Here is a 23,505-nt window from a genome sequence, read left to right as displayed (position 1 = left end):
AAATAGTTATTGGTATTGTTGTTTTCCCAAATTGTGTCTTTATGGCATAAAATGCCCGGCGTGTCTTGTCTTTTAATGCGTTTATAGCCAGGCTGAAGCTCCCTGACGCACTGATGGTCAGGCCAAGGTAGTTGTATCTGGTGCAGTGCTCTAATCCAGTGCTGCCCAGAGTGAAGCGGTACCTGTTTCCCTGAGATGGGGCTTTTTTCTGGAAAACCATAACTCTGGTCTTGTCCAGATTGACTGCCAGGGCCCATTTCTGACAGTACTGCTCTAGCAGCGCCAGGTTCTGCTGAAGCCCCTGCTCTGTGGGCGACAGCAGCACCAGGTCGTCTGCGTAGAGCAGGAACTTGATCTCTGTGTCATGGAGAGTTAGGCTGCGGGCGTCAGACTGCTCCAACACTGTGGCCAACTCGATGATGTAGATGTTGAACTGTGTTGGACTCAGACTGCAGCCCTGTCTCACTCCCCGCCCCTGAGTGAAGAACTCTGTTCTTGAGTTGCCAATTTGAACTCCGCATTTGTTTTCAGAATACATTGATTTAATGATGTCATAAACTTTACCCCCTACACCACTCTGTAGAAGTTTATAAAATAATCCCTTGTGCCAGATTGAGTCAAATGCCTTTCTAAAGTCTACAAAACAGGCAAATATTTTTCCTTTATTGTTTTGGGTATATTTATTTATGAGGGTGTGTAGAGTGTAAATATGATCGGTTGTGCTGTGTTTTGGTAGGAAGCCAATCTGACTCTTATTCAGGACACTGTGCTTGGTAAGGAAGGCCAGTATCTGGGCGTTGATGATACTGCAGAACACCTTCCCCAGGTTACTGCTCACACAGCTGCCCCAGTAGTTATTGGGGTCTAATTTGTCTCCACTTTTAAAAATCGGGGTGATCAATCCTTGATTCCCGACCTCAGGGAAACACCCGGCTCTCAGCACCAGGTTAAAGAGTTTGAGCAGAGCCTCCTGCAGCTGCGGGCTGCTGTGCTTCAGCATCTCAGGGCTGATGCTGTCGGGGCCGCTGGCTTTCCTGGGTTTGAGGATTTTGAGTTGATGTTTTAGTTCCTGTATTGTAAATGGGTTATCTAAGGGATTTTGGTTATTCTTAATGATTTCTTCCAATTTATTTAGGTTTTTTAATATTTTAACCTGTTCTGGCTTTGGATTGATTTCAACATTTTGTTAAAGTTTTTCAAAGTGTGTTTTCCAGATTTCTCCATTTTGAATTGGTATTTCATTTTTTGTTTTTGGGGTATTTATTCTGCCCATATAGTGGTCTTTTTTCTTACTGAGGAGTTGCTTGTAGTGCCGCAGGGCCTGGCAGTAGCTGAGGCGAGCCTCCTGGTTGTCGGGCTCTCTGTGTTTAGTGTTGGAGAGATGTCTCAGGTGTTTCCTAGAAGTTTCACACTCCTGGTCACACCACTGTTCTTTTTTTCTTTTAGACGATTTCATATTTTGGTTTTTAATTGTTTTAATGTTTGATTTTAAAGCCAGTCTCTCAAATATTTCATTCAGTGTTTTGGTGGCTGAGTTTATTCCGTTTTGGTTTATTTGATAGTGTGAGGATTGATATCTGTCTAACATGTTTTCAATCTCATCACTATTCAGGGCTCTTGTGTAGTTCTCTGTGCTGGGCTCTGACCATCTCTAACTGGGTGGCAGGGAGACCAGTTTTGTGGGAAGTTTGGCTCTGACTTGTGGCTGCGCTGATCTTTTTAGGTAAAGTGTTATTTGGCTGTGGTCTGATAGTGGAGATTGTTGTCTGACTATAAACGCATTGTTGGCTTGTGGGTCCAGGTCAGTTATGGCGTAGTCCACCACACTGCTGCCCAGAGCCGAGCAGTATGTGAATCTCCCCAGAGAGTACCCCCTGGTCCTGCCATTGATGATATATAGACCCAGGCTTTTACATAGGCGCACTACCTGCTTCCTGCTCTTGTTTACCACGCTGTCGTGGCTGTGTCAGTGTGGAGGTGTGTGTGTGGCACAGCGGGGAGTCTCCAAACAGGTGTGTGTTCCCCTCTGTATTGATGTAGTCCATCTCTCTGCCAGTCCTGGCATTGAGATCGCCACACAGCAGTACAGAGCCCAGGGTCTGGAAGTGGCAGATTTCGTTTTGAAGCTCATGAAAGCCTTCCTCATTATAGTAGGGGGAGTCTGCGGGTGGCATATAAATTGCACATAGGTATATATCTGTGTTATTTTGTAGGGTGTCTTTTCTGATTTTCATCCACAGGTGTGTGTCTCCTCTCTGTACTGGGCATAGGGCTGCTCGGAGCTCCTCCCTGTACCACACGATAATCCCCCACGAGGCCCTGCCACACCTGACTTTGGGTTTTTTATAGGAGGGCACAATCAGCTCCCTGTATCCATTGTATCCATCCAGTGTATAGACATATCTGCACAGCACCAAGTCTCTACAAGAATGAAAACATCTGAACTATTTACAGTGTTGATCAGTTCAGGGCCTGTGCTCTTCATTCCAAAAGTTGAGGAGCGTAAACCCTGCATATTCCAACTGCTTATTTTAAAGGACATGTTAATATATTTTATTATACTTGTCTCTTCTACATAAGAAAGTTTAATTTGTGGTCTACAACTGATATTATATTACTATTAATAATTATATATGGATATACATAATAATCACTCAAAGATTTTATCTTTGCATCAAAATATCAGAATAATTAAATCACATTTTTTCTTACTCTCCATCTCCACAACCATATATATGTGTGTTGAGGCTCAGTTAACTCAGCAGTGTGGTACAGATGACACTGAGGAGTTGCCTTATCTGGGCCAGCTGGGCAGCATCGGGCCTCCAGGCTCTGGAAGCCGCTGCTGCGTGGCTGTGTGGCTGTGCTGGTCCCCGGCTGTCCGCTCTGCTGTGCTGGACGGGCCCTCTGGGGATGGGATGGGGGGGTGGGGAATGGGGCCGCGGGGTCTCAGGGGCTGGGGCTGGGGTGGAGCCGGTGGCTGGGGATGTGGCCGGGGGCTGGGGGGTTTGCTCCTGGTCTCGAGGTGGGGGTGTGTGGGGTTTCGGCCCAGGGTTGTGTCCTTGAGGACCTTTGAGATGATCCTCACACCCGTCTTGTTGAGGTGGACGTGGTCATACAGGTGATGTGGCTGGATGTCTCAGTGGTGTGCCAGGTGGACGTTGGGGAGGAGGGCACATCTTCGGGACACTTCTGCGTTGATGGCCTGGATGATGTGCAGGGGCACGTCTGTGCGGGGCAGCAGTGTGGAGATGGAAATTTTGGCAGTTGGGAATTCCTCTGTGGCTTTCGTTGCTACCTGTCTCAGGGCTGAGGCCACATCGCCCCTGCGGGCACTCAGGTCGTTAGTGCCGGTGTGGATGAGGATGTGTTTGACTTGGCAAAGCCTCCTCTTGGAGAGCAGCTCCAGGGCTCTCTGTGCTGTGGAGCACCAAAGCTTTTTCACTTTTCGCCCAGGGAAGAGGCGCCTCTCAACCAGGAACTTCCCATTGGATTCGCTCAGAATGACCACCTCTGCGTTGACCTGCCACTCCGGGTTTGCGTCGGGAGTGGTGGGGGCAGCGGGTGTGTTTTGGGGGAGTGGCGTTTCAGGGGGTTGTGTATTAGTGGCAGGTCTGGTGATAGTGGGTGTGTCAGGAGTGGTGGGGAGTGTGGGTGGATCAGTGGGTGCGTCAGGGGTTGGAGGTGTTGTGGGGTCAGTGCAGTGCAGTCTCTGTGCTCCAGTGATGTGTAGCTCCTCTCTTAGCTCCTCCAGCTGGCTCTGCAGGCTCCTTAGCTGGCTGTGCTGGGGTGTCCTGGTCAGCTCCTCCCTCGCTCTGCGCAGCTCCGTCCTCAGGGTTTGGCTCTGCTCCTCCAGGTCTCTCACTGCTGCTCTCAGCTCATGGATCTCAGCCTTGTGCTGCATCTTTAGTCTGTGCATCTCATCCCGGAACTGATCGCACAAGGAGGTCTGGGCCAGGGTGCTCAAGGTCTGCTCCCTGAACTCCGCAAACTCCAGCTCCAGCACTGATAGGCATTCCTTTAGTGTTTTAATGTTGCTGGAGAGTTTTGGGGAGACAGGGGGGCAGTCTGTGGGAGATGGGGCACTGTCTGGCTCCGTGTGGCTGGGGGCAGACTGCAGGGTGGCCGGCTCTGGCTCTTGTTTCTCTACCTCAGTCTGCTGCTTTGAGGTGTGGAAGCCGAGAGCTAATTGGTCCAGGCTGCTCTCGCTGCCCTGCACCATGATGGTCCCGTTGTGGTATACATTAAAAGTGAGCATCACACTGTCTGTGTCTTTCTCTACCAGCACTGAGATCTGCCTGCCTCTGCTAATGCCCCTCTTGTTGTTATTGGGGTATGTCTGGCACAGGGTTTTGTGAAAGGCGGTGTAGAACAGTAGATTGTTCTTGACCCTGTTTTCTCCTTTACCGGTGTAGTCTAGGATGAGGGTCTCAGGAGATGCTCTCATCACAGCTTGTTTGTAGTCCTTCTTAGCCTGTGCAGAGCGAATGTCTTCAGGGTATCGGATTTCAAAAGGCAGCTCTGCAGTCAGACTGCTGTTCGATAGATTTCTATCAGTCTCAGTGGCAGTTGGGCTCTCTCCTACTGTCACTCTATTCAAATCGGAGCTCTGCATTTTCATTGGCTGAGTCAACTACTGAGAATGCTTATTTATTTTATTAATACATATTTTTTTGTTTAATTATTTGTCTCTTACCTCCAATTCTTGTCTTCAGCTTTTCGTTTCTGACTTTTCTTCCTGAACTGTCTCTCTGCTTTCTTCTTTTTGTGTTTCTCTTAAAATTATTATTTTTTGAATACTTTTTCTTCTGAATTTCTATTCCATGTCTTCTGTGTATGTTTATAGTGCTATATATTCCTTTGTAAATCACAAATTAAATCCGCTTATGTATAAAAACAAATGTTTTTTAGGAGCTCATATTCCTCTCCCTCTCTCTCTCTCTCTCTCTCTCTCTCTCTCTCAATTCATTTCATTTGTATTGTCAAAGCAATTGGACATACATACACATACATACATATACACTCACCTAAAGGATTATTAGGAACACCTGTTCAATTTCTCATTAATGCAATTATCTAATCAACCAATCACATGGCAGTTGCTTCAATGCATTTAGGGGTGTGGTCCTGGTCAAGACAATCTCCTGAACTCCAAACTGAATGTCTGAATGGGAATGAAAGGTGATTTAAGCAATTTTGAGCGTGGCATGGTTGTTGGTGCCAGACGGGCCGGTCTGAGTATTTCACAATCTGCTCAGTTACTGGGATTTTCACGCACAACCATTTCTAGGGTTTACAAAGAATGGTGTGAAAAGGGAAAAACATCCAGTATGCGGCAGTCCTGTGGGCGAAAATGCCTTGTTGATGCTAGAGGTCAGAGGAGAATGGGCCGACTGATTCAAGCTGATAGAAGAGCAACTTTGACTGAAATAACCACTCGTTACAAACGAGGTATGCAGCAAAGCATTTGTGAAGCCACAACACGTACAACCTTGAGGCGGATGGGCTACAACAGCAGAAGACCCCACCGGGTACCACTCATCTCCACTACAAATAGGAAAAAGAGGTGAGACATTCAGATGGTAGAGTCTGAATTTGGCGTAAACAGAATGAGAACATGGATCCATCATGTCTTGTTACCACTGTGCAGGCTGGTGGTGGTGGTGTAATGGTGTGGGGGATGTCTTCTTGGCACACTTTAGGCCCCTTAGTGCCAATTGGGCATCGTTTAAATGCTACGGCCTACCTGAGCATTGTTTCTGACCATGTCCATCCCTATTTGACCACCATGTACCCATCCTCTGATGGCTACTTCCAGCAGGATAATGCACCATGTCACAAAGGTCGAATCATTTCAAATTGGTTTCTTGAACATGACAATGAGTTCACTGTACTAAACTGGCCCCCACAGTCACCAGATCTCAACCCAATAGAGCATCTTTGGGATGTGGTGGAACGGGAGCTTCGTGCCCTGGATGTGCATCCCACAAATCTCCATCAACTGCAAGATGCTATCCTATCAATATGGGCCAACATTTCTAAAGAATGCTTTCAGCACCTTGTTGAAGCAATGCCACATAGAATTAAAGCAGTTCTGAAGGCGAAAGGGGGTCAAACACAGTATTAGTATGGTGTTCCTAATAATCCTTTAGGTGAGTTCATCGTAGCTCTTAATACTCTCTTTCTGTCTGGAGGAGATATAATTGAAGTATTGTACACGTACCCGGCTACTTTCAACACCCATTGCTGCACTGATATTTTTCCCTCCATTTTTCTTTATCCATTTTTTTTTTGCTGGAAGTTCCGTCAATACCCGTCAGCCTTTAAGAGACATCATGCAGCCAGGCCTCTTGGCTTGCGGCCACACCGTCCTGAACGCGCCCAATCTCATCAGATCTCGGAAGCTAAACGGGGCAAGGGCTCGTCAGTACTTGGATGGGTGACCTCCTGGAGATATCAGGTGCTGCAAGTTATTTCGTCTCCTGGGTAACTTTATCGTAGCTCTAAATACTCTCTTTCTGTCTGGAGGAGATATAATTGAAGAATTGTACACATACCCGGCTACTTTCAACACCCTTTGCTGCACTGATATTTTTCCCTCCATTTTTCTTTTTTCTTTTTTATTTAGCTGGAAGTTCCGTCAATACCCTCCAGCCTTTAAGAGACATCATGCAGCCAGGCATCTCGGCTTGCGGCCACACCATCCTGAACGCGCCCGATCTCGTCAGATCTCGGAAGCTAAACGGGGCAGGACCTGGACAGTACATGAAAGTGAGACCTCCTGGAAATACCTGGTGCTGCAAGCTTTTACGTCTCCTGGGTAACTTTATCGTAGCTCTTAATACTCTCTATCTGTCTGGAGGAGATATAATTGAAGTATTGTACACGTACCCAGCTACTGTCAACACCATTTGCTGCACTGATATTTTTCCATCCATTTTTCTTTTTTTTTTTTTTTTTTGCTGGAAGTTCCGTCAATACCCGCCAACCTTTAAGAGACATCATGCAGCCAGGCCTCTCGGCTTGCGGCCACACCGTCCTGAATGCGCCCGATCTCGTCAGATCTCGGAAGCTAAACGGGGCAGGGCCTGGTCAGTACTTGGATGGGAGACCTCCTAGAAATACCAGGTGCTGCAAGCTTTTTACGTCTCCTGGGTAACTTCATCGTAGCTCTTAATACTCTCTTTCTGTCTCCAGGAGATATAATTGAAGAATTGTACACGTACCCGGCTACTTTCAACACCCTTTGCTGCACTGGTATTTTTCCCTCTATTTTTCTTTTTTTTTTTTGCTGGCAGTTATGTCAATACCCGCCAGCCTTTAAGAGACATCATGCAGCCAGGCATCTCGGCTTGCGGCCACACCATCCTGAACGCGCCCGATCTCGTCAGATCTTGGAAGCTAAACGGGGCAGGACCTGGTCAGTACTTGAATGTGAGACATCCTGGAAATACCTGGTGCTGCAAGCTTTTACGTCTCCTGGGTAACTTTATCATAGCTCTTAATACTCTCTTTCAGTCTGGAGGAGATATAATTGAAGAATTGTACACGTACCCGGCTACTTTCAACACCCTTTCCTGCACTGATATTTTTCCCTCCACTTTTCTATTTTTTTTTTTTTTTTTATGCTGGAAATTCCGTCAATACCCGCCAGCCTTTAAGAGACATCATGCAGCCAGGCGTCTCGGCTTGTGGCCACACCGTCCTGAACGCGCCCGATCTCGTCAGATCTCGGAAACTAAACGGGGCAGGACCTGGTCAGTACTTGGATGGGTGACCTCCTGGAAATACCAGGTGCTGCAAGCTTTTTCGTCTCCTGGGTAACTTCATCGTAGCTCTTAATACTCTATTTCTGTCTGGAGGAGATATAATTGAAGAATTGTACACGTACCCGGCTACTTTCAACACCTTTTGCTGCACTGATATTTTTCCCGGCATTTTTCTTTTTCTTTTTTATTTTTTCTGGAAGTTCCATCAATATCCGCCAGCCTTTAAGAGACATCATGCAACCAGGCATCTCGGCTTGCGGACACACAGACCTGAACGCGCCTGATCTCGTCAGATCTCGGAAGCTTAACGGGGCAGGGCCTGGTCAGTACTTGAATGTGAGAACTCGTGGAAATACCTGGTGCTGCAAGCATTTTACGTCTCCTGGGTAAGTTTATCATAGCTCTTCATTCTCTTTTTCTGTCTGGAGGAGATATAATTGAAGAATTGTACACGTACCCAGCTACTTTCAATACCCTTTGCTGCAGTGGTATTTTTCCCTCCATTTTTCTTTTTTTTTTTTGCTGGCAGTTATGTCAATACCCGCCAGCCTTTAAGAGACATCATGCAGCCAGGCATCTCGGCTTGCGGCCACACCATCCTGAACGCGCCCGATCTCGTCAGATCTTGGAAGCTAAACGGGGCAGGACCTGGTCAGTACTTGAATGTGAGACATCCTGGAAATACCTGGTGCTGCAAGCTTTTACGTCTCCTGGGTAACTTTATCATAGCTCTTAATACTCTCTTTCAGTCTGGAGGAGATATAATTGAAGAATTGTACACGTACCCGGCTACTTTCAACACCCTTTCCTGCACTGATATTTTTCCCTCCACTTTTCTATTTTTTTTTTTTTTTTTATGCTGGAAATTCCGTCAATACCCGCCAGCCTTTAAGAGACATCATGCAGCCAGGCGTCTCGGCTTGTGGCCACACCGTCCTGAACGCGCCCGATCTCGTCAGATCTCGGAAACTAAACGGGGCAGGACCTGGTCAGTACTTGGATGGGTGACCTCCTGGAAATACCAGGTGCTGCAAGCTTTTTCGTCTCCTGGGTAACTTCATCGTAGCTCTTAATACTCTATTTCTGTCTGGAGGAGATATAATTGAAGAATTGTACACGTACCCGGCTACTTTCAACACCTTTTGCTGCACTGATATTTTTCCCGGCATTTTTCTTTTTATTTTTTATTTTTTCTGGAAGTTCCATCAATATCCGCCAGCCTTTAAGAGACATCATGCAACCAGGCATCTCGGCTTGCGGACACACAGACCTGAACGCGCCTGATCTCGTCAGACCTTGGAAACTAAACGGGCCAGGCCCTGGTTAGTACTTGGATGGGTGACCTCCTGGAAATACCAGGTGATGCAAGCTTTTACGTCTCCTGGGTAACTTCATCGTAGCTCTTAATACTCTCTTTCTGTCTGGAGGAGATATAATTGAAGTATTGTACACGTACCTGGCTACTTTCAACATCCTTTGCTGCACTGATATTTTTCCCTCCGTTTTTCTTTTTTTTTTTTTTTGCTGGAAGTTCCGTCAATACCCGCCAACCATTAAGAGACATCATGCAGCCAGGCTTCTCGGCTTGTGTCCACACCGTCCTGAAAGCGCTCGATCTCGTCAGATCGCGTAAGCTGAACGGGGCAGGTCCTGGTCAGTACTTGGATGGGTGACCTCCTGGAAATACCAGGTGCTGCAAGCTTTATACGTCTCCTGGGTAAGTTTATCATAGCTCTTCATTCTCTTTTTCTGTCTGGAGTAGATATAATTGAAGAATTGTACACGTACCCAGCTACTTTCAACACCCTTTGCTGCAGTGGTATTTTTCCCTCCATTTTTCTTTTTTCTTTTTTCTTTTGCTGGAAGTTCCGTCAATACCCTCCAGCCTTTAAGAGACATCATGCAGCCAGGCCTCTTGGCATGCGGACACATTGTCCTGAACGCGCCCGAACTCATCAGATCTCGGAAGCTAAACGGGGCAGGACCTGGTCAGTACTTGAATGTGAGACCTCCTAGAAATACCTGGTGCTGCAAGCTTTTACGTCTCCTGGGTAACTTCATCGTAGCTCTTAATAGTCTCTTTCTGTCTGGAGGAGATATAATTGAAGTATTGTACACGTACCCGGCTACTTTTAACACCCTTTGCTGCACTGATATTTTTCCCTCCATTTATCTTTTTTCTTTTTTTTTTGCTGGAAGTTCTGTCAATACCCTCCAGCCATTTAGAGACATCATGCAGCCAGGCCTCTTGGCTTGCGGCCACACCGTCCAGAATGCGCCCCATCTCGTCAGACCTTGGAAACTAAACGGGCCAGGGCCTGGTTAGTACTTAGATGGGTGACCTCCTGGAAATACCAGGTGATAAAAGCTTTTTACGTATCCTGTGTAACTTTATCGTAGCTCTTAATACTCTCTTTCTGTCTGGAGGAGATATAATTGAAGTATTGTACACGTACCTGGCTACTTTCAACATCCCTTGCTGCACTGATATTTTTCCCTCCGTTTTTCTTTTTTTTTTTTTTTTGCTGGAAGTTCCGTCAATACCCGCCAACCATTAAGAGACATCATGCAGCCATGCTTCTCGGCTTGTGTCCACACCGTCCTGAACGCGCTCGATCTCGTTAGATCGCGTAAGCTGAACGGGGCAGGTCCTGGTCAGTACTTGGATGGGTGACCTCCTGGAAGTACCAGGTGCTGCAAGCTTTATACGTCTCCTGGGTAACTTCATCGTAGCTCGTAATACTCTCTTTCAGTCTGGAGGAGATATAATTGAAGAATTGTACACGTACCCGGCTACTTTCAACACCCTTTGCTGCACTGATATTTTTCCCTCCATTTTTCTTTTTTCTTTTTTTTTTTGCAGGAAGTTCCGTCAATACCCTCCAGCCTTTAAGAGACATCATGCAGCCAGCTCTCTAGGCTTGCGGCCACACTGACCTGAACGTGCCCGATCTTGTCAGATCTCGGAAGCTAAACGGAGCAGGGCCTGGTCAGTACTTGGATGGGAGACCTCCTGGAAATACCTGGTGCTGCAAGCTTTTTACGTCTACTGGGTAACTTCATCGTAGCTCTTAATACTCTCTTTCTGTCTGGAGGAGATATAATTGAAGAATTGTACACGTACCCGGCTACTTTCAACACCCTTTGCTGCACTGATATTTTTCCCTCCATTTTTCTTTTTTCTTTTTTTTTTGCTGGAAGTTCCGTCAATACCCTCCAGCCTTTAAGAGACATCATGCAGCCAGGCCTTTTGGTTTGCGGCCACACCGTCCTGAACGCGCCCGATCTCGTCATATCTCAGATTCTAAACGGGGCAGGGCCTGGTCAGTACTTGGATGGGTGACCTCCTGGAAATACCAGGTGCTGCGAGCTTTTTACGTCTCCTGGGTAACTTTATCGTAGCTCTTAATACTCTCTTTCAGTCTGGAGGAGATATAATTGAAGAATTGTACACGTACCCGGCTACTTTCAACACCCTTTCCTGCACTGATATTTTTCCCTCCATTTTTCTATTTTTTTTTTTTTTTTTTATGCTGGAAATTCCGTCAATACCCGCCAGCCTTTAAGAGACATCATGCAGCCAGGCGTCTCGGCTTGTGGCCACACCGTCCTGAACGCGCCCGATCTCGTCAGATCTCGGAAACTAAACGGGGCAGGACCTGGTCAGTACTTGGATGGGTGACCTCCTGGAAATACCAGGTGCTGCAAGCTTTTTCGTCTCCTGGGTAACTTCATCGTAGCTCTTAATACTCTATTTCTGTCTGGAGGAGATATAATTGAAGAATTGTACACGTACCCGGCTACTTTCAACACCTTTTGCTGCACTGATATTTTTCCCGGCATTTTTCTTTTTCTTTTTTATTTTTTCTGGAAGTTCCATCAATATCCGCCAGCCTTTAAGAGACATCATGCAACCAGGCATCTCGGCTTGCGGACACACAGACCTGAACGCGCCTGATCTCGTCAGATCTCGGAAACGAAACGGGGCATGACCTGGTCAGTACTTGGATGGGAGATCTCCTGGAAATACCAGGTGCTGCCAGCTTTTTACGTCTGCTGGGTAACTTTATCTTAGCTCTTAATACTCTCTTTCAGTCTGGAGGAGATATAATTGAAGTATTGTACACGTACCCGGTTACTTTCAACACCTTTTGCTGCACTGATATTTTTCCCTCCATTTTTCTTTTTTCTTCTTTATTTTGCTGGAAGTTCCGTCAATATCCTCCAGCCTTTAAGAGACATCATGCAGCCAGGCTTCTTGGCTTGCGGCCACACCGTCCAGAACGCGCCCCATCTCGTCAGACCTTGGAAACTAAACGGGCCAGGCCCTGGTTAGTACTTGGATGGGTGACCTCCTGGAAATACCAGGTGATGCAAGCTTTTACGTCTCCTGGGTAACTTCATCGTAGCTCTTAATACTCTCTTTCTGTCTGGAGGAGATATAATTGAAGTATTGTACACGTACCTGGCTACTTTCAACATCCTTTGCTGCACTGATATTTTTCCCTCCGTTTTTCTTTTTTTTTTTTTTTGCTGGAAGTTCCGTCAATACCCGCCAACCATTAAGAGACATCATGCAGCCAGGCTTCTCGGCTTGTGTCCACACCGTCCTGAAAGCGCTCGATCTCGTCAGATCGCGTAAGCTGAACGGGGCAGGTCCTGGTCAGTACTTGGATGGGTGACCTCCTGGAAATACCAGGTGCTGCAAGCTTTATACGTCTCCTGGGTAAGTTTATCATAGCTCTTCATTCTCTTTTTCTGTCTGGAGGAGATATAATTGAAGTATTGTACACGTACCTGGCTACTTTCAACATCCTTTGCTGCACTGATATTTTTCCATCCATTTTTCTTTTTTTTTTTTTTTTTTCTGCTGGAAGTTCCGTCAATACACTCCAGCCTTTTAGAGACATCATGCAGCCAGGCCTCTTGGCTTGCGGCCACACCGTTTTGAACGTGCCCGATCTCGTCAGACCTTGGAAACTAAACGGGCCAGGGCCTGGTTAGTACTTGGATGGGTGACCTCCAGGAAATACCAGGTGATGCAAGCTTTTTACGTCTCCTGGGTAACTTTATCGTAGCTCTTAATACTCTTTATCTGTCTGGAGGAGATATAATTGAAGTATTGTACACTTTGTCTTAGGGACAGTCTGGCTAGCAGTGACTGAGTGGTTGACAGACGACAAGCAACGGAATGTACGTGCTCTGTGATGTCATAGCAGTCAGCTGAGAGAGGCTCGTGATGTCATTGCTGAGCTGTCTGTCTGTCTTTCTGTCTCTCTCTCTCTCTCTCTCTCTCTCTCTCTCTCTCTCTCTCTCTTCCTCTCAATTCAATTCATTTGTATTGTCAAAGCAATTGGACATACATACATTCATACATACATATATATATATATATATATATATACATACATACATACATACATCCATACATGCTAGAAAGTCATTACTATGTTATCTTAAAGGCTAACTAAGCAGAACATATATCATTATAGAACAGAGTTCATAGGTCAACACATGGTTTTAGGGAACAGGCACGTAGGTCATACCGTTTGACATTGTCTCTAAGGTTCTCATCGTAAATAACAAACAGAAATCAAACTATCTTCTGGGCTGACCTTCTAGCTTGACCGTATCTTTCTTAAGTATACAAGAGAGAAAAACAGGTGTAAGAAAATAATTTCTAATTTTCCTTCTACACATATATACATACATACATACATATGTAGCGTTATGTTGGGTGTATTTGGATAAGAGCATTTGGGCTCTGAGCTGAAGCACTGTTCTAAAGAAGACCTCTCCCCCCCCAAAGTTATCAGATTTCCTTAGCTCATCAGCTTGGAACTGGTTTGCATCAAAGTGACAGTTTTGGGGAGGATGGCACCGAGAAGAGGCCAAATAGTTTGGAATTCTGCTATGAGATGTCTGGAGAAAGGGGCCTGTAGGTGATAAAAACTCTTTGAAGTGGATGAGAGCCGAAATCCCGACATAGAGCTACGAACCCAGGCCAACCGGCATTTCCAAAAGATGGCATGGATTGACATCAGTCATAAATAAAGCCTCCCTCCAATAGGACACTGGGGGCTGAAACCGAAATCCAATCTCAAGAACTCAGGGACCAATCACCTACTGATCTGACAGACTATAAGGAACAGCGGACAGTCTTTCTCTCTCTCTCTCTCTCACCTGAACCAGAAACTCGCTGCCACAGCTCAACCTGTAGCTCTGTTGCCAGAACCGGAATCAGAAACCAACCAAGTCTTTGCCGGCAACAGAAGAGTTAAACTGGGAGAAGGAGATTGAGCGAATAATTATTTTAAAGGACTTTATTAAATAAATAACTTTACAGACCCACCTGATCAGTGGAGTTTTACAGCTGGACAATTGACTAAGTCGACTGAATACCAAAGTGTCAGTCACTTAAATAGCTATTTGAGTCTTAAGAAACTTGACCCTTGGAACAAACAGGGCCCTGCTTTCCTCAAAGACTTTGTCTTCAAGTAACTACGGTGGAACCCTGCTTACAAAGAAGATTTTGTGCACAACCTTGGAGCCTTCAAACCAATGGAAAATCTGTTTGGAAAAGACTCTACATTCGCGAAACCCCAACTTCCAGGTGCATCGACTGAGTGGAAGTTCTTGGACAAAGCCGAACCGGACTGCCTTTGTTCCAAACCACACGGACCTCGTGCCGTGTGCTGTTATCTGAGCCCGAAGCCAGAGAGGCCTCTCTGCGACGAAGTTCACATAAGTTTAACAGTTTGGAGTTTGTGATTCATGACATTTGAGAAATCAATTAGAAATGTTAATCTGTGATTCATAACTCTAGAATGTGTAATATCATTTAGTTTTCTTAAATATAAATGTGAGTTGCATTAAACTGTTTTGTTGATAATTTTAGAAATAAAATCTGTCAACGCCGAGAAATATCTTCTCATTCCTGTTTAACTGTTTAGTCTGAAATTGACACAAGTTAATAGACATTAGATTATTGGTGGCCCTGCCTATCCTTAATCATTGAATAATAATCAGTTAAGGGAAATTGTGGTAACAAATAGGATCTTTCTCGGCACCTAAACGTAAATGAGACTGATATATATATAACGAGAAGTTACCTGACATAAATACTAACCTGCGTAGTTATTTAATGTCTGACTAATAATACTAACGAGAGACTCACCTTCGTCTTACTAACCGGTATTGTAGTCAATGTGTTTATAACCTTTTTTGTTTAACGATTTGTTAAACGGAATGTACGTGCTCTGTGCTGTCATAGCAGTAAGCTGAGAGAGGCTCGTCATGTCATCGCTGAGCTGGCTGGCTGGCTCTCTGTGTGTGTGTGTGTGTGTGTGTGTGTGTGTGTGTCTCTCTGTCTGTCTGTCTGTCTGTCTCTCTCTCCCTCTCAATTCAATTCATTTGTATTGTCAAAGCAATTGGACATGCATACATACATACATACATATATATGGAAAATAAACAATACGTGTACATCTCTTTCTGCATTAGTGGTGCCCTCACAGATGTGCAAGTTACATGACAGACAGACAGACAGACACACACACACTTTCACACACAGACAGACAGACACAGACACACACAGACACACACACACATACTTTGACAGACAGACAGACAGACACACGCATATTATGGGTCTTTGTTGGGTAGTGAAATGGGTAGCATCAGTCGCAGTGTGGGTAATGTCAGGGAGCCAATCATAGTCCCCGTTATTTGCATATCGTGGCGCAAAGCATTCTGGGAAAAGTAACTTAACACGTTTAGTCATGTATTTGTCCATAGTTTACACATGAGATGAAAGAGACAGTATGACGTATTGAGCACCTAGGATTCCTCATGTGTATGTGAGGGGCAGAGGAACCGGATCCCAAGTGTGCGTCCCAGGTGCTATAGGTTTCAAAGCATGCAGGGGAATAGGCACCCCACCCTGACACCTATAGAAGACTGGATAGGGAGATATAAATAGCAATGGGGAGACTCTTGTACTTGGTGTGGCTCTATCCATATAGTGGGGCCAGCAGGTGCAGCAATAGAAGCTCAGCCTGGGGAGACTGGATTTAGCATTTCCTCTCCATTTTGATAACTATCCATAATCATTTCTGCAAAATACTTCTATGATACCTATGTATGTTTTTTACTTGTACTATATTATACTATCAAGTATCAGTGTACACATACAATGTGACCTGTTACATTAATACAGAGGCCACGGAAGGCCAGATCACTAATAGCCACTGTCCCCTGATATTACACTTTTTTACAATCACTTTGGCACTCATTTCAGAACCTTGATGTCATTTTTCAAAACTCTTGACACTAAACTCACACCCGATGATCAAAATGCACATTTTTCAAAACTCTAACACTTTTTTACAATTGCTTGGATACAATACACATCAACCTCAGATCATTTGTTCATTGAACTAAAATGACACAACTTAACATCAAAGTATTACCATTTCAAAATGCAATTCACACATTACATCTGAGATCACTGTCTATTCATTTCATTACAAAGATCTAACTATCAATTGATACAGCTGCTCAAAATGATAAGTGACTGTTGCATTACTCTTAATGCATAATTTTATGGAAACTGACAAACAATATTCCATGTTTCGATCATGAAAGTTTCAGGATAATGAGATCCATTGACATCAATAAACGAGGAGCATGAACCAGTTGGACTACATTATCTATGGATGTAATATTTCATCATCATTCATCATCATGTAGCACTTTTCCACACCATGTGTGCAGTGTGGAAGGAAAGTTAGAAATTTTTTCTCTAATACCTGTTTTTCTCTCTTGTATACTTAAGAAAGATAAGGTCAAGCTAGAAGGTCAGGCCAGAAGGTAGTTTGATTTCTGTTTGTTATTTACGATGAGAATCTTGGAGACAATGTCAAACAGTATGATTGAAGTGCCTGCTCCCTAATCCATGTGTTGATCTATGAACTCTGTCCTATAATGATATAAATTCTGCTTAGCTAACTTTTAAGATAACATAGTAATGACTTTCTGATTATAACCAGCTCTTTGATTTTTGTGTATAAAAGCTCTGACTGTTAAAATGAAGGCAGAGCGACTTTGGGATCTACTTGAGTCACTGTTCCTCTCCACGCTGCGTGTATTAAAGGCATTGCAACTAACGCTCCAACCTGGTTGAAGATGATTGTTCTTCCACATCAGATTTGACATTACTGTATGTATGCAGGCCCTTGTAATTGCTTTTCCAATACTGCCAACTGGTTATTGATGATTGATTTCACATTGTGGTACGAGTATCGAGTGAAATGAGTGCTATCCACCCCAGCAACACAGTGATAACATGGAGCCAGCAAGTCATCCAGGTCACAATAGAGGTCAAGCAGTGGGAGGAGGAAGACGTGGTGGTCAAAGGAATGGAAGGGGACATGCACCCCTTCTGAGAGGTGGTCGTGGGCCTCGTCATAGAGGAGGGCTTAGGCCTCACCAGAGAGGCAGCCATGGGCCTCATTTGAGAGGTGTTGGGGGAACGTGGTAGAGGACAAGGCCACGGACCAGACAGCGGCAGCAACAGCAAATAGTGTCCAGTGAAATCCGAGAAATAGTTGTAGAGCATGTTGTAAATCATGGCATGACCATGACTGAGGCAGCTACAATGATTCAATCAAACCTCAGAATCAACTCAGGATCAACTGTGGCCTCAATCATCAGAAATTTCCGTACTGAGAAGCAGCAAGTCTTCAGCATGCACTAAACATTAGGCTACTCTCAATTGTCAAATGACTGTATACTGCATACCAATGTGTAGCACAGAGTATAGTGTGCCTTTTGAAAGAAATGCAGACAGAGTGAAGCAGCTGATGACTGAGTATGTTCAGGTATGTTCAGTTTCAAGATGCCTCTTGTGAAAAATGGTTGTGAGAACCTGAACCTGAACACAGGGCTGATGGAAATTTAGAAGTACAGTAATCAATCCTTTGTTTTGCTTTTTACACTAAGCCAGGTGAGGAACACTGCAGTTGACATTTTACTGTAGTTTTGTTCTTTTTTGTAGCTAATTATTGTTGCATGGATTCAAAGAAACCTATGGTGTGATTTGATTGTATTGCATCAATACATTTCAGATTTTGTTCAATGATTCCACTGTGTCTGTAGTATTCTCTCTACTAGTCCTTTTACAGTGATGTATTTATGTGTAGTACCATAATGAAACATGTATCACATATTTTGTACTACAATATTTAATGATTGTACGAACAACTACACAGTGAAACTATCGGTATCTTCTGTGTTACTATGTTACTATGGTATTTCATGATAAATTAGTTATTTGAACCAACAAGTCTGCAAGTGCAAGGTTTCTTTAAAGATATGAAAGGCTGTCCAATGTTCAAAACATTGTATTGTGCAGTGTTACAAGTGATGACCGTTTTGAGTTTTGTGTCTAGAGTTTTGAAAAATGACATCAAGGTTCTGAAATGAGTGACAAAGTGATTGTAAAAAACTGTATATTCATCCTATTTAATGTGCTCTTTTAAAATGTACTTTTCTTTTTTATGTTGCCATTTCTGTTCTACCAATGTTTCAGTTGTTAGCCAAAGATTGACAGAGTACATCTCATACACACAGGCCAGACAGCAAGGATTTCTTTTTGAAATTCAATTACAAATGCTGCATGAATTCATCAATACGATTAGAGCTCCTGAAAACTCACTTTACAGCATCTCATTAGCAGTGAAAAGAAACCAAGAAAGTTGGGACAGTCGACTATTTACCACTATGTAACATCACCTTTTCTTTTAATAACACTTATTAAGCACTTGGGCACTGAAGACACCACTTGGTTAAGTTTAGCAAGCGGGATTTTCCCCCATTCATCCATTATGCATTTCCTCAGCTGCGCAACTGCACAGGGCCTTCGTTGTCTTAATTTGCACTTCATAGTGCGCCACACATTCTCAATTCGGAGACAGGTCAGGACTGCAGGCAGGCCATGCTAGCACCCGCACTCTCTGCCTACGCAACCATGCGCTTGAAATCTGGGCAGAATGTGGTTTGGCGTTATCCTGCTGAAAAATGCAGGGACGTCCCTGGAAAAGATGATGTCTGGATGGCAGCATATGTTGCTCCAAAATGTGTACATCTCTTTCTGCAAAAATGGTGCCCTCACAGATGTGCGAGTTACATGACAGACAGACACTCATACACACTGTCACACCCACACACACACACACACTTTCACAGACAGACACATGCACACACACTCACTTTCACACAGAGACAGACACACAAACACAGAGACAGACACACACACTTACAGACACACACACACACACTCACTTTCACACAGAGACACACAAACACATACACTTTCACACAGACACACACACACATACATACATACATATATAAGGAAAAGAAACAATACATTTAAAAATCACAAAAAGATGTAATAAAGTACAGAAAATCTAAATGTAATAAAATGTGATCTTTAATACACACAAATATGTATGGCTGGTCGGATGCGTCTTGGACTCGGGTTCCTCTTCATTACGTATAATGCTTTTGCCTTTTGCTATAGCTTTCCGTGGAGGGGATCGTGGGTGAGTTTGTACCATTCTTGGGAGGCTCTGCCTTGTTGGGGCGGAGCTGTGATCCAGGTGAACAGCAGATCGGACATAGGTGGGCATGTGGGCGGAGGAGGAAGGCCGGTCAAGCAAATAAGCTTGCTAAGGTACGCAGCAGCAGCAAGCAGCCCCACCATCCAGTCAGCCAGCCAGTCTGGCTGGCAGTGACTGAGTGGTTGACAGACGGCAAGCAACGGAATGTACGTGCTCTGTGATGTCATAGGAGTCACCTGAGAGAGATGTTTGTGATGTCATCGCTGAGCTGGCTGGCTCTGTGTGTCTTGCTGGCTGTGTGTGTGTGTGTGAGAGAGAGAGAGACTTTTTGACTTTTATCAGACTTCATTGCCTGTTTGCAACACGCAATAATTCATACAAAAGAAAATAAATAAATAAATAAAAAATAGTGTTCCCCTTTGTTTGTCTCCCCCCAACAAGCATTAACTCCGCCACTGATCTGTACACTTTTAAAGAAAGCAACCCAATACACACAACAAAACAACCATCAAATACTAAACCCTATAAATGAATTACATAATAAAAACCAACTCCCCGTCATACAATTCACAAAGGGCATCATTAATACACCAGACCTGTTCAAAACTCTCCAAATCATTCATCAGCCTGTAATAGTTAAACTCTAGTCTGACTCTGCACTTGACCAGCATGGCAAACACTCTCACTGCATCCTCACTGCCCTCCCCACACACTCTGTTCTTCCTAGTCTTATAGACGGCCATTTTAGCCTGGCCCAGCAAGAAGTTTACCAGCTGGTCCACATGTTTGGTCTTTCTGGTGTATCGCGCCCCTAAAATAAAAACCTTTGTGTTAAAAATCAGGTTAAGATCAGTAAAAAGACGAGTTAAAAGACTAAAAATGGGTGACAACCGAGAGCAAGTGCTGAAACAGTGAAACACGGTCTCTCTCTGAGCACAGAATGGGCAGGCGTCGGACACAGCAGGGTTAAGAACAGTAATAAAAGAATTGACAGCAATAATGGTGTGTAACACCCTCCACTGCAGATTGCCAGCTCTCTTATTGAGGGGGGCTTGTACAGGCTTCTCCAGGCGGGCGCAGTGTCTTCCCCCAGCCCCAGCCTGTAAAGTAATTTTAGGAATCACAAAGAAACAGTTGAAAGTGCTAAATAAGTATTTTGATGCACCATATTAATTTAGGAAATTTACATGTTGTTTTTCATCAGCTTCTGTATCTGATGGCTCCACATCACTGGCTGGATTGACAGCAACGACACTCTAAAAAAAGAAGTGTTAAGTTTGAGCATTCAGGACTTGTTTTGAAGATCCTGAATATCACTGGTCCACAATTTATCTGTGAAACTATGGGTTAATCTCCATATACAAAATACTTTTCACACACACTTTAAATTTACAACTAAATTTACATGTTGATGTCTTTCGTCAGCTTCTGTATTTGATGGCTCAATATAACTGGTTGCATTAACAGCAACGGCACACTACAAGAAAATAACATTATATTTAAACATTCAGGACTGGTTTAGCATCACCTCGAATATCCCTAGCCCTTGAGGTCGATTGTTATTGTGGTCTTCAAGACCAGTGCTTCTCAACCTTAGTCCTGGAGGAGGCCCACTGTCTGCTGATTTTCATTACAACAACATTGTAGGTTATATCAGTGACTGTGGTCCTAAAGTACCCCTATGCCTGCTGTTTTTTTTCCAGTTGAGCTCTTAATTACCTAATTGGCTTAACTGAAGCCATTTAACCCTTTTCCCAGGTCTTTGGTTGTTGATGAGTTACAAAGAGCTGGATTGTGGCCCGCCATGACTGGAAGTGAAGAACACTCACTCTAGGCCTTTAACTTAATGTTCATATGTAGGGGCCTATCCATCTGATTTGTTTTTGCACATTTATTAACAGAAAAAATGATGGTACGTGAAATCATCTGAGCTGAAAAATATAATGTTCCACCAATAATAAAATAAATGTATTAATTAAAATTATAGAGATAATAGAATGTTCACAGATTATTAGTTCAGAAAATAAAATATTTTTTTATATCTTAAATAGAATTAACACTCAAATCAGTTGTAGGGTAAACAAGGTCTATTTTTTGGATTGATTTTATAATTATACATGTATGGCTGCATGAAGCTTACCTGAGAATCTGATATTTTAGTAACTTTGTTGCTTCTTGTTGGGTAGTCCACGTTTGCCGCCGTTCTTTTTCTGTAAATGTAAATCAAAAGGCAATAATTACATACTGTAATTAAAATACAAAAAGTATAAACATTGTATTATTATTTTTTTATCCTGTTTCTCCATCTCGATGCTGTTCTTTTTGGAATTGCATATCTAGGTTTACTTAAATACTGTTTATAAGATTGTAAACTCATCATCCAAATTTCTTCATTTGCCAAACTTTATGTAGTGCGCTTGCAGTTTCAGAAGAAGAAAAAAAACTGTAACAGATGGGATATGTAGTACTTTATACTCGAGTGGTCTATGCGATTACACCCTGTTGGTGTTATTAAGAACGCCAAGTACCAGAATGCAGAGCGGGACTGATTTTTGTGCCGTGACTTGTCGGGGGAAAAACGCGCAGAAAAAACGGACGAGAAGGTGAAGGTAGTATGGCGGTGATGCACGCGTTGGTGAAGTGGGAAAGCGGGGTCGACAAAGACTCTTACAGCGTGATTCCCACTGCTTGCTTTCGCAATTTTGATTTATTCAGCATTGCTGATGATGACGAAGAGACGACTCGAAACTTCAGAGCAGAGTGGAGAGACACGAACAAACCTCCAAAAGGTGGATGGCCTGTCCATGAAGCGCAGATCATTATGACTGGTAACAATGTTTATTTAAAAAAAAAAAACATTAAAGTCTTTACATGCTATTTGATATATACAATCACAGTATATTTGAAATGAATGTTTAAGTTATTAATGTGTTGTACTTCTAACATACTCTTATAACATGGTAGGTGGTGGTGAGGGCGCTAAAAACTCGTCATACATGACTGGCATTTGTAAGAACGATTTATTGTGTGTTGTGCTTTACAATAAAATCCCCCAAATCACAAAATAAATTAAACCAGATATAATTTAACTTCAGTTTTGATTCAGTGTTGGCTGTTCATCTTAATTTGTATGGTCAAAGCACAGTATTTTTATGACAAATAAATATAATCCCCAAATATCTGTGGACATAATGCAGGGTTTTATTTATTTTATTTTTATTTTAGGAAAAGAAGGCGAACTAAGAAGAAAACTTAATGACCTAACAAAAATGCCCTGTCCTAAAATGAAGAGAGTACCTAAACCAAACAAAAAACTTCAAATTTCAGATGATAGTGACCTTGATGAACCACAGTTACCGGTGAGATAATTACTGCAAATATTAAATAAATGTATTGCAGGATTGTTTTTTTTTAATCATATTCATATATATATATATATTTTCATTTTAAACTCTTTTCCTCTCTGAATACAGCACAAAATAAGAAAGAAAACCGATGGAGCTTAAAGAATTAGATCCCGTCATATTCTACAGACATTTAAAGAGTCCAGTGAAGTTGAGCTACAGCAAAACGTTAAGCAGCTCGAAAAGGAAAACACAAGACTTAAAAATGAAAACCAATGTCTTCGAAACCGTATGGTTGATGGTAAGTTTTTTTATTTATAGCAAATAATTCCTTACCTTGATAAATGTTATTCTTCAGTAATTTAGATTCCAGAGTAATGTATTATAGTTGATCATACTGAAGTAATCTAGAACCACAATACAGACTCTTAATGTGCACTGTCTAATAGTTTAATAATACTGATTATTAAATAAAGTTTTTCAACATAACTTCATAATCCTACATTAATGACTATATGCATTACATTAGACCTGGAAATTCTTGTATTTTATCTTTTTTATTTTTTTTGTAGCTAATGTTAATGACCCACAAAAAGGTCAGTTTGCCAATAACATAGAGCAAGTCTCTCAAGTATAATTGCAGGCATTGATGGTTTTGTTTTCACTTTGCATTAAATATATTACTAGAAATGATTATCATTTAATACTAAGGTTTTTTTCTCCAGAGATTCCAGACCTTTTGGACAATCTGAAAAAAATTGTAACAAA

General features: G+C 43.1%; 5 non-coding genes and 16 pseudogenes across 5 annotated transcripts; all 21 read left to right on the top strand.

The window, feature by feature from the left end:
* The first annotated feature begins 6,353 nt into the window (after window positions 1-6,353).
* Window positions 6,354-6,472, top strand: LOC136722401 (uncharacterized; annotated as a pseudogene).
* A 215-nt stretch (window positions 6,473-6,687) lies between these two features.
* On the top strand, window positions 6,688-6,806 carry LOC136722381 (uncharacterized; annotated as a pseudogene).
* Window positions 6,807-7,021: 215 nt separating this feature from the next.
* On the top strand, window positions 7,022-7,140 carry LOC136722332 (5S ribosomal RNA). Its single transcript, XR_010806286.1, has one exon. It is a non-coding gene; the product is annotated as a 5S ribosomal RNA (ribosomal RNA).
* Window positions 7,141-7,350: 210 nt separating this feature from the next.
* On the top strand, window positions 7,351-7,469 carry LOC136722389 (uncharacterized; annotated as a pseudogene).
* A 218-nt stretch (window positions 7,470-7,687) lies between these two features.
* LOC136722356 (5S ribosomal RNA) lies at window positions 7,688-7,806 on the top strand. The gene has a single exon (XR_010806297.1). It is a non-coding gene; the product is annotated as a 5S ribosomal RNA (ribosomal RNA).
* Window positions 7,807-8,021: 215 nt separating this feature from the next.
* LOC136722402 (uncharacterized) lies at window positions 8,022-8,140 on the top strand (annotated as a pseudogene).
* A 210-nt stretch (window positions 8,141-8,350) lies between these two features.
* LOC136722388 (uncharacterized) lies at window positions 8,351-8,469 on the top strand (annotated as a pseudogene).
* Window positions 8,470-8,687: 218 nt separating this feature from the next.
* Window positions 8,688-8,806, top strand: LOC136722355 (5S ribosomal RNA). The gene has a single exon (XR_010806296.1). It is a non-coding gene; the product is annotated as a 5S ribosomal RNA (ribosomal RNA).
* Window positions 8,807-9,021: 215 nt separating this feature from the next.
* LOC136722344 (uncharacterized) lies at window positions 9,022-9,140 on the top strand (annotated as a pseudogene).
* Window positions 9,141-9,352: 212 nt separating this feature from the next.
* Window positions 9,353-9,471, top strand: LOC136722395 (uncharacterized; annotated as a pseudogene).
* A 216-nt stretch (window positions 9,472-9,687) lies between these two features.
* On the top strand, window positions 9,688-9,806 carry LOC136722337 (uncharacterized; annotated as a pseudogene).
* A 214-nt stretch (window positions 9,807-10,020) lies between these two features.
* LOC136722345 (uncharacterized) lies at window positions 10,021-10,139 on the top strand (annotated as a pseudogene).
* Window positions 10,140-10,353: 214 nt separating this feature from the next.
* Window positions 10,354-10,472, top strand: LOC136722333 (uncharacterized; annotated as a pseudogene).
* Window positions 10,473-10,688: 216 nt separating this feature from the next.
* On the top strand, window positions 10,689-10,807 carry LOC136722374 (uncharacterized; annotated as a pseudogene).
* A 215-nt stretch (window positions 10,808-11,022) lies between these two features.
* LOC136722396 (uncharacterized) lies at window positions 11,023-11,141 on the top strand (annotated as a pseudogene).
* A 220-nt stretch (window positions 11,142-11,361) lies between these two features.
* LOC136722354 (5S ribosomal RNA) lies at window positions 11,362-11,480 on the top strand. The gene has a single exon (XR_010806295.1). It is a non-coding gene; the product is annotated as a 5S ribosomal RNA (ribosomal RNA).
* Window positions 11,481-11,695: 215 nt separating this feature from the next.
* On the top strand, window positions 11,696-11,814 carry LOC136722334 (uncharacterized; annotated as a pseudogene).
* Window positions 11,815-12,030: 216 nt separating this feature from the next.
* Window positions 12,031-12,149, top strand: LOC136722399 (uncharacterized; annotated as a pseudogene).
* Window positions 12,150-12,361: 212 nt separating this feature from the next.
* On the top strand, window positions 12,362-12,480 carry LOC136722393 (uncharacterized; annotated as a pseudogene).
* Window positions 12,481-12,698: 218 nt separating this feature from the next.
* Window positions 12,699-12,817, top strand: LOC136722378 (uncharacterized; annotated as a pseudogene).
* Window positions 12,818-19,303: 6,486 nt separating this feature from the next.
* Window positions 19,304-19,418, top strand: LOC136722348 (U5 spliceosomal RNA). The gene has a single exon (XR_010806290.1). It is a non-coding gene; the product is annotated as a U5 spliceosomal RNA (small nuclear RNA).
* The last annotated feature ends 4,087 nt before the right edge of the window (window positions 19,419-23,505 follow it).

This window comes from Amia ocellicauda, unplaced genomic scaffold, assembly GCF_036373705.1.
Source record: "Amia ocellicauda isolate fAmiCal2 unplaced genomic scaffold, fAmiCal2.hap1 HAP1_SCAFFOLD_137, whole genome shotgun sequence".
NCBI lineage: Eukaryota > Metazoa > Chordata > Actinopteri > Amiiformes > Amiidae > Amia > Amia ocellicauda.
The sequence above is the reverse complement of the archived record's forward strand: the minus strand, read 5'-3'. Positions and strand labels throughout refer to the sequence as shown.